The following is a 6,749-nucleotide window of genomic DNA, read 5'->3' as shown; positions in this document are numbered from 1 at the left end:
AGAAGTCGATTTTCCATGTGTGGAGAGGCATCTATTTGCGCCTGGTTTCTCTTTGTTCCCTGGGGTTGTCCCGCTGTTGCCCAAGTTCATGTGATGCTAAATCAGGCTTAGCTGAAGCCACGGCAGGCAGCTCTCCCAGCGAGCATCAGGGGACGCGAGGAGGGGCCCAGTGCTACCTAAGTCCATACCCAGGACCCTCGGGACGGAGAAGGCTAGAGCCACAAAACACAGTAGAAGAAAGCCTTGTACTTTCTTTCGAATATATCGTCTTTGACCAATTGGAGACTGCGGGTTAAGGATCAGCTCCAGCGGATACCCCTTCAGCCTTTACCCAGGAAGTCACAGTTCTGACAACAAGCAAGACTGAACGCACATAAACGTGGAGTTCTGGGAACTGTAGGTGCACTGGTGTGTGTTTCGAACTTTTCTGGCCTCTGACTAACTTTTTCCTAATCCTGGAATAGGATCAATAATCCAGGCTCAAATACATTTGAAGTTTTCTTGTGTATTTTCCCATGAGCCCCAAACAAATGGAAAATTAGTTCCTCTGCCATGTGATATCTCAGGTGTGAACCTTAGGCCTTAGAGAGGGTGACAACATAACACCTGTGCCTCCCATGCTTCCTGACACAGTCGGTGCCCAAGACATGTTGGTTGGTTGACTGATTGACTGATTGATTCAGTCATCTGCGTACGACCGGGGCCACTTCGGATGGCCAGGCTGCATGCTGTGATATGAAACTGAGAGCAAACCCAGGCTTTCTGCCTATGCTTCCACCACCTGGAGAACCTGAGGCCCTTTCCTACCTTGGAAGGTAAGAAGTCTCCTTTACCAGGAGACTCTTGCCTACAAACGACTCTATTTCTAGGTTCAAGTAACGGAAAGTCATCAAAGTTGGCCAAACAACAGGCCCCACCCTATTCATGCTGCAGAATGGAATGGAAGGCATGAGTGCTTTTCTTCACAGCCTGATTCTTTTTCCTTGAAGGAGATTTCCTTCTCTCTGTGTCTGTCTCTATCTGTCTCTCTGTCTCTCTCTTTCCTAATCCTTCTTTTATACTTTCTCTTTCACCAATGGATCAGGATTCTTGGTAATTCCAGTATAATCACTGAACCCAACCACTGATACTCAGACTTGGAAGTTGCTAGATCTCGCTCTACCTTCTGTGGATTATCTATTATAGTAAAGACTTGGAAACATTTTATTCACCAGATCTCCTTTGAAAGAGATCTGTGTATCAGTTTGAATTTCTGCCGCAGATCAATGAAAGCCCAACCCAATCCAAGTTAGCTTGATAAGGGATTTATTAGCCGAGAAAACTAAAAGTAACAGGGTCATATCGCCTTAAGGAGCAGTTTGGTCAGGAGCTCAGGTGACATCACTAGGACCTGGCCTCTGTCTCTGTATTTCTTGGGTCCAGCCTTCTCTCTCTGGACTTTTTTCTCAGACATGTTTTTCCACTCACGATTGCAGGATGGCCTGAGAAGCTCGGTCTAACATCGTCTCATGAGCAAGGAAAATGGGGGAAAGAGTGCCCACTTTCCAGACCACACAAATAGAAGTCTCAGAAGTGGATCTTCAGGTTTCGGATTGGCCTGACGGAGGTCATGAGTCTACCCTAAGCAATTACTGTTATCAGCAAATACAACTCACTGATCGTCTTGAGCCCACATCACAAGGCCATCCCTGGGGATGGTGTAGAGCAGGGGTCACAAATGGGAGCTGGTGGGCCGAACACCATCCACATATATACTTTGTTAGAACAGCACAGTGTTTTACGATTTTTTATTTGAACACCATTGTCTGACGCCTCCACACGCCGATTTCCTATAGATCCTCCTACTTTCTGCTCAGCCCGATATCACTGCCTGGGCCTGGCAGATGGTTGATTTTGGACACTACTTTAGACGGAATTCAAGAATTCAGTGTAGCAGAACTAAATAAACTTTGAGGGCCAATTTCTTTTATGTTCCCAATACTTAGCACTGTGCCTCGTATAAAGAGGGCCATGCAAAATGCTTGCTGAATTATACTCGTCAATCTACCAATCAACAAATGAAAGGTACCTTCTTTTTTTTTTTTCTTTTGTGGTACGTGGACCTCTCACTGTTGTGGCCTCTCCCGTTGCGGAGCACAGGCTCCGGACGCGCAGGCTCAGCAGCCATGGCTCACGGGCCCAGCCGCTCCGCGGCACGTGGGATCTTCCCGGATGGGGGTACGAACCCGTGTCCCCTGTATCGGCAGGCGGATGCTCAACCACTGCACCACCAGGGAAGCCCAGAATTTGTATATTTAAAAGCACATCAAAAGAAAAATGCTATATGAACTGGTTCTTCATTGGTAAGTTTGATTATTAAAACTCTCATCATCCTTTCATGATTTGCCAAGCTTTCCGAGGCCTTTGGACTTTTATTGCTCTCCTCATATGATACATCTGGATCCGTGGGCACGTGCACACTTTGGGAATAGATCCTTTCTCATTACCAATTTCGATGGTCTTCACTGATTTTCAAATGATAACTTTCAGCCATTATACCAAAAGCTTTAGATATTTCCGTTCATTTAATCCTCAAAATCACCCTTTGGAATTGGTATTATTATTCCATTTCACAGATGAGGAAATTGAGGCTCAAAAATATGAAGTAACTTGCCCAAGTTTAGCTAGCAAGTGTCAGAGCCAGGAATCGAACCAGTCGGTCCGACTCCAGAAACCATGCTCTTAATAACAAAAAGTCAGTTTCCAGATCAGAACTGGGTCTTTGTTTTGTCTGAATGATTGTTTTGGCAAAGTTAATTCAGAACCCTAGCTGAAACTTCAATCACTGCCTAAAAGGTTCATTTCATTGTGGAATCATATGTCTATACCGGATCCAATGGAACCCTCAGTTGGCTGGGCTGTAAACTTGCTCTCATGCCAACTGTGGACCCGGCTTCTGCTCCTACAAACTTCTGAAGCAATGACATTCCCCCTGAGGCTCTGGGGGAGCCACACTCAGAACACCCAGCAGCTGAAGTGTGCCCGCAGGTGTTCCCAACCATCCCAATCTCCCTCTGTGCTGTCGCCATTCCAGGTCAGACAGTCAGGCAGAATCAGAAGGTGAGAAAGGAACACCCAAATCACAGGCTTCTCTGATGTCCGTATTGACAGAGAAGCTCCACCACTGAAAGCAGTTGAAAGCAGTTATTGAAAGCAATTTAAACTCTAAATACATGGAATTTTAGAGAAAAAAAAACTGCAATGAAAAGACACTTTTATGAAAAATATATGAGGTTGCTTCCAGTAATTATAGATCAGTGCGGATATGTTTCTTTCATTGGCCATTAATTTAAATCAATTATTTATCGAGTCCTGTGATGCTGTGTGTCTGAAACCACTTAGGACTGGCTGCTTTAATGTGTTCTTTAAAAGGACAGATTATAGATTCCACTTCAAGGGTTTCTTTTCCTATGACTGACATGGAAAGGAAGAATATGCTGTTGGGATCAAAACTCACCTGGTCCTTGCAATGAAGTTACTTCCTCTGCCCCCCACCCCTAAAGTTACGGTGAGAATTTTTACAACGTTTTTTCCCCATTAGCCTCTCTGATTACAGAGATGATGCTATACTTAAGAAGAATATCCTTGGTGGTCCGACACAATGGGCCTCTTAGGAATTGTCCTAGCGTAGATACGTTCCTGATCAGGTGACTCATTGGGTGTTGTGGCCACACACACAATTATAAGATCAGAGCTTTTCTTGATTTCTTCATGACATCTGGTCAACCCCCTAGGCAACACGAATTCAAAATTCAAGTCCAGCTGATCATATTTCATTCTCTTTCCTTTTTACTCTTGTGCTGTTTCCAGATCTTGGCTCTCTAATGATAACAAAGGTGCCTGCTCTACACAGAACAGAAACTTCCCGAGTGTCAGGGAAGAAGAATTAGGAAAAAATGGTGAAGATGGCTCCAAGATAGAAGCAGTAGCGTTGGCGACGTTAGGGAAGAGTGCTTTAACTTCAGGATGAGCTCAGTTGCCTCAGACTAGTTCAGACTAGTTGCCTTCAGCCTCCTGGCTGTTATTTGCGTACCGGGGAGCTGTCCGGTGCATCTCTCCTCTTTCACACCTGTCTTTGATCTCATGCTCCCAGCAGGCTGAGCAACCATCAGTGCCCCACCGCCTCACGTGCCTTCTCTCCTCCATGCTCTGCCTGTTGCCTTGCTCTCACACCCGGACGTTTTCTCTCCCACCTTCTACGCTCAGCCTTGAAGGTCCAAGTCAAGCACTTCCTATTTCAAGAACCTTTCTCAGGTGGCATCATCCACTTCCCGCCCTTTGTTCCTCCGCATCCTACATCACAAGGCCATAACTGCCACTTCATTGGTCAGGTTCCCCCCTGTCTTGTGACTCCCAAGAGGATGCAGATGGTGCTTTCTGCATCCTGGCATTCTCAGGGCATTCTTGTGTTCTCAGGGCACTCAGGTAGAGAGTGCTTGGTCTGTGCTGCTTAATTCATGAACCTCACAAAAAACGGGCAAACCAGCCAACCCTGGGCATACCTAGGGGAACCTGTTCCTTGTTGACAAGCTCAGAAATGCCTTATCAGTTTCAAATCTCAAGATTTGAATTCTTTTCTTCCGAGTGATTCACACATTAGATTCCCCTTACAAACATTCTAAATTGTGATTTCATTTCAAATTTACATAGTTGGTAAAAAAAAAATACCCCACTGGGCTTCCCTGGTGGCGCAGTGGTTGAGAGTCCGCCTGCTGATGCAGGGGACACGGGTTCGTGCCCCGGTCCAGGAAGATCACACGTGCCGCAGAGCAGCTGGGCCCGTGAGCCATGGCCGCTGAGCCTGTGCTCCGCAGCGGGAGAGGCCACAACAGTGAGAGGCCCATGTACCGCAAAAAAAAAAAAAACATTTTAGTATTGATTGCATGTTTCCCAATGGATTTACTCTCTTAAATTTTCCCGGTAGACAATCATATCATCTGCAAATCATCTGTCTTTTCTTTCCTGATGTTCAAACTCTTTTCTTTTTTACACTTAATACACTGGACAGCTCTTATTAATATTGAATTGTAATGATATTAAGAGGCATCCTTTTCTTGTTCTCCACATAAACAGTTATACCCCGGTTATTTTATCCTCATCACATCTGCAGGTTTCCTAGCTCCTTCTGGAACGTGCTGCCTTGATGTTGCAGATCTCTAGCAGTACCAGGTCAACCCCACTGGGTTCTGTTTTGACTTAGCTCTAGTTATAGGCAAAGGGTGGAGGGAGCGGAGGGAAGCAGACGCTAGGAGAGCATGTGTTGCCTGGAGAGGATGACACCTCTGCATAGGCTCTGAGTAAAAGGGGGGTGCGCTAACTCTTACAAGGAGAAGTGGGCTATTTCTGAAGGGTCTGGGAGTTCCAGGTTGCTGGAGACACCAGCCTGGCTGTCCCCATCCTGTGTGTTGGGGTCCTGTTCTTTTCCAACCAGGACCCTGACCTGGCACAGCAGATCTGTCTTGCTCAGGGATTTTGCCTTCTCTGGAGCTCGGCCACACTGAGCATTCAGTCCTGGACCTGGGCCTCGGCCCTTCTGCTGGAGATGAGCCTCTTTCTATGCTCTCAGCTCTTTGTTGTCTGTGTCCAGCTGAGTACAGCCACTCGATCCCATTGTTCCTACAGCTGCTACTTCACCCGTATTTCCCAACTACCTGAAACGCTGCACCAGTTAACGCATTCCCTTCCAACACTCTACCATCCCATTCACCACCAGAGAAAGGGGCAGCAATTAGAGCTCCACTTTGTGCCTGGCTTCCATCAGGACAGGGTCCAAAACCCCATCTTATCACCTGTGTAGTGGGTTGAACTGTGGCCCCACAAAACTATATGTGTCCTGGAACCTCGGACTGTACCTGTATTTGGAAAAATGATGTTTGAAAATGTAGTTAAGTTAAAAATCTCAAGGCGAGATTCTCCTAGATTAGGGTGGACCCTAAATCCAATGACAAGTGTATTTATAAAAAAAAGAGGGCAATTCCCTAGTGGTCCAGTGGTTAGGACTCTGCACTTCTACTGCAGGGGGTCCGGGTTCGATCCCTGGTGGGGGAACTAAGATCCCACGAGGCGCGCGGTGTGGCCAAAAAATAAAAAAGCGAGAGAGAAGGAGAGAAGGCACAGAGGAGAAGTTGACGTGAAGATGGGGTCAAAGATTGGACTGATGCGTCTACAAGCCAAGGACATCAAGGACCACCAGAAGCCACCAGATTCTCCCTGGGAGCCTACAGAAGGAACCAACCCCGCCAACATCTTGGTTTTAGACTTCTGGCTCCCAGAGCTGCGAGAGAATGCATATCTGTTGTTTTAATCCACCCAGTCCATGGTAATTTGTTACGGCAGCCCCAGGAAACTAATACAACCTCCTTTCTAGGACCACTTCTGGAACCAGCTGTCCCAAGTGGGGTTCCTCAGGAAACAGATGCTGAGATGGAAGTTAGAGCACCAGATATTTATTAAAGACTGCCCTGGGGACTAACACCTGTGCAAGGAAAGGTGGGGGACAGAAGCAAGAGTGGGCAGAGGACTGAGCTGTAATTCAGGTCCAATGACAGCCTTGGCTGACATGCGGGGTCCTTCAGAGTTGCCCGGAGCTGGGCCAAGATGGCCGCAGTGATCGTCATGGGTGTGGGCCGTCCTGGTTGGGTGCGCCCTCGACTGAGGCAGCCTCTGTAACTGAAGCAGTTCCTGGAGGAGCTGAGGGCTGAAGGCACCTG

General features: G+C 47.0%; 1 non-coding gene across 1 annotated transcript; it reads left to right on the top strand.

Moving 5' to 3' along the window:
* Positions 1-6,014: 6,014 nt before the first annotated feature.
* On the top strand, positions 6,015-6,087 carry TRNAR-UCU (transfer RNA arginine (anticodon UCU)). The gene has a single exon. It is a non-coding gene; the product is annotated as a tRNA-Arg (tRNA).
* The last annotated feature ends 662 nt before the right edge of the window (positions 6,088-6,749 follow it).

The sequence above is a fragment of the Phocoena phocoena genome, chromosome 7, assembly GCF_963924675.1.
Source record: "Phocoena phocoena chromosome 7, mPhoPho1.1, whole genome shotgun sequence".
Classification (NCBI taxonomy): Eukaryota; Metazoa; Chordata; class Mammalia; order Artiodactyla; family Phocoenidae; genus Phocoena; species Phocoena phocoena.
Note: the sequence above shows the minus strand (reverse complement) of the source record. Positions and strands in the feature narration are given on the sequence as shown.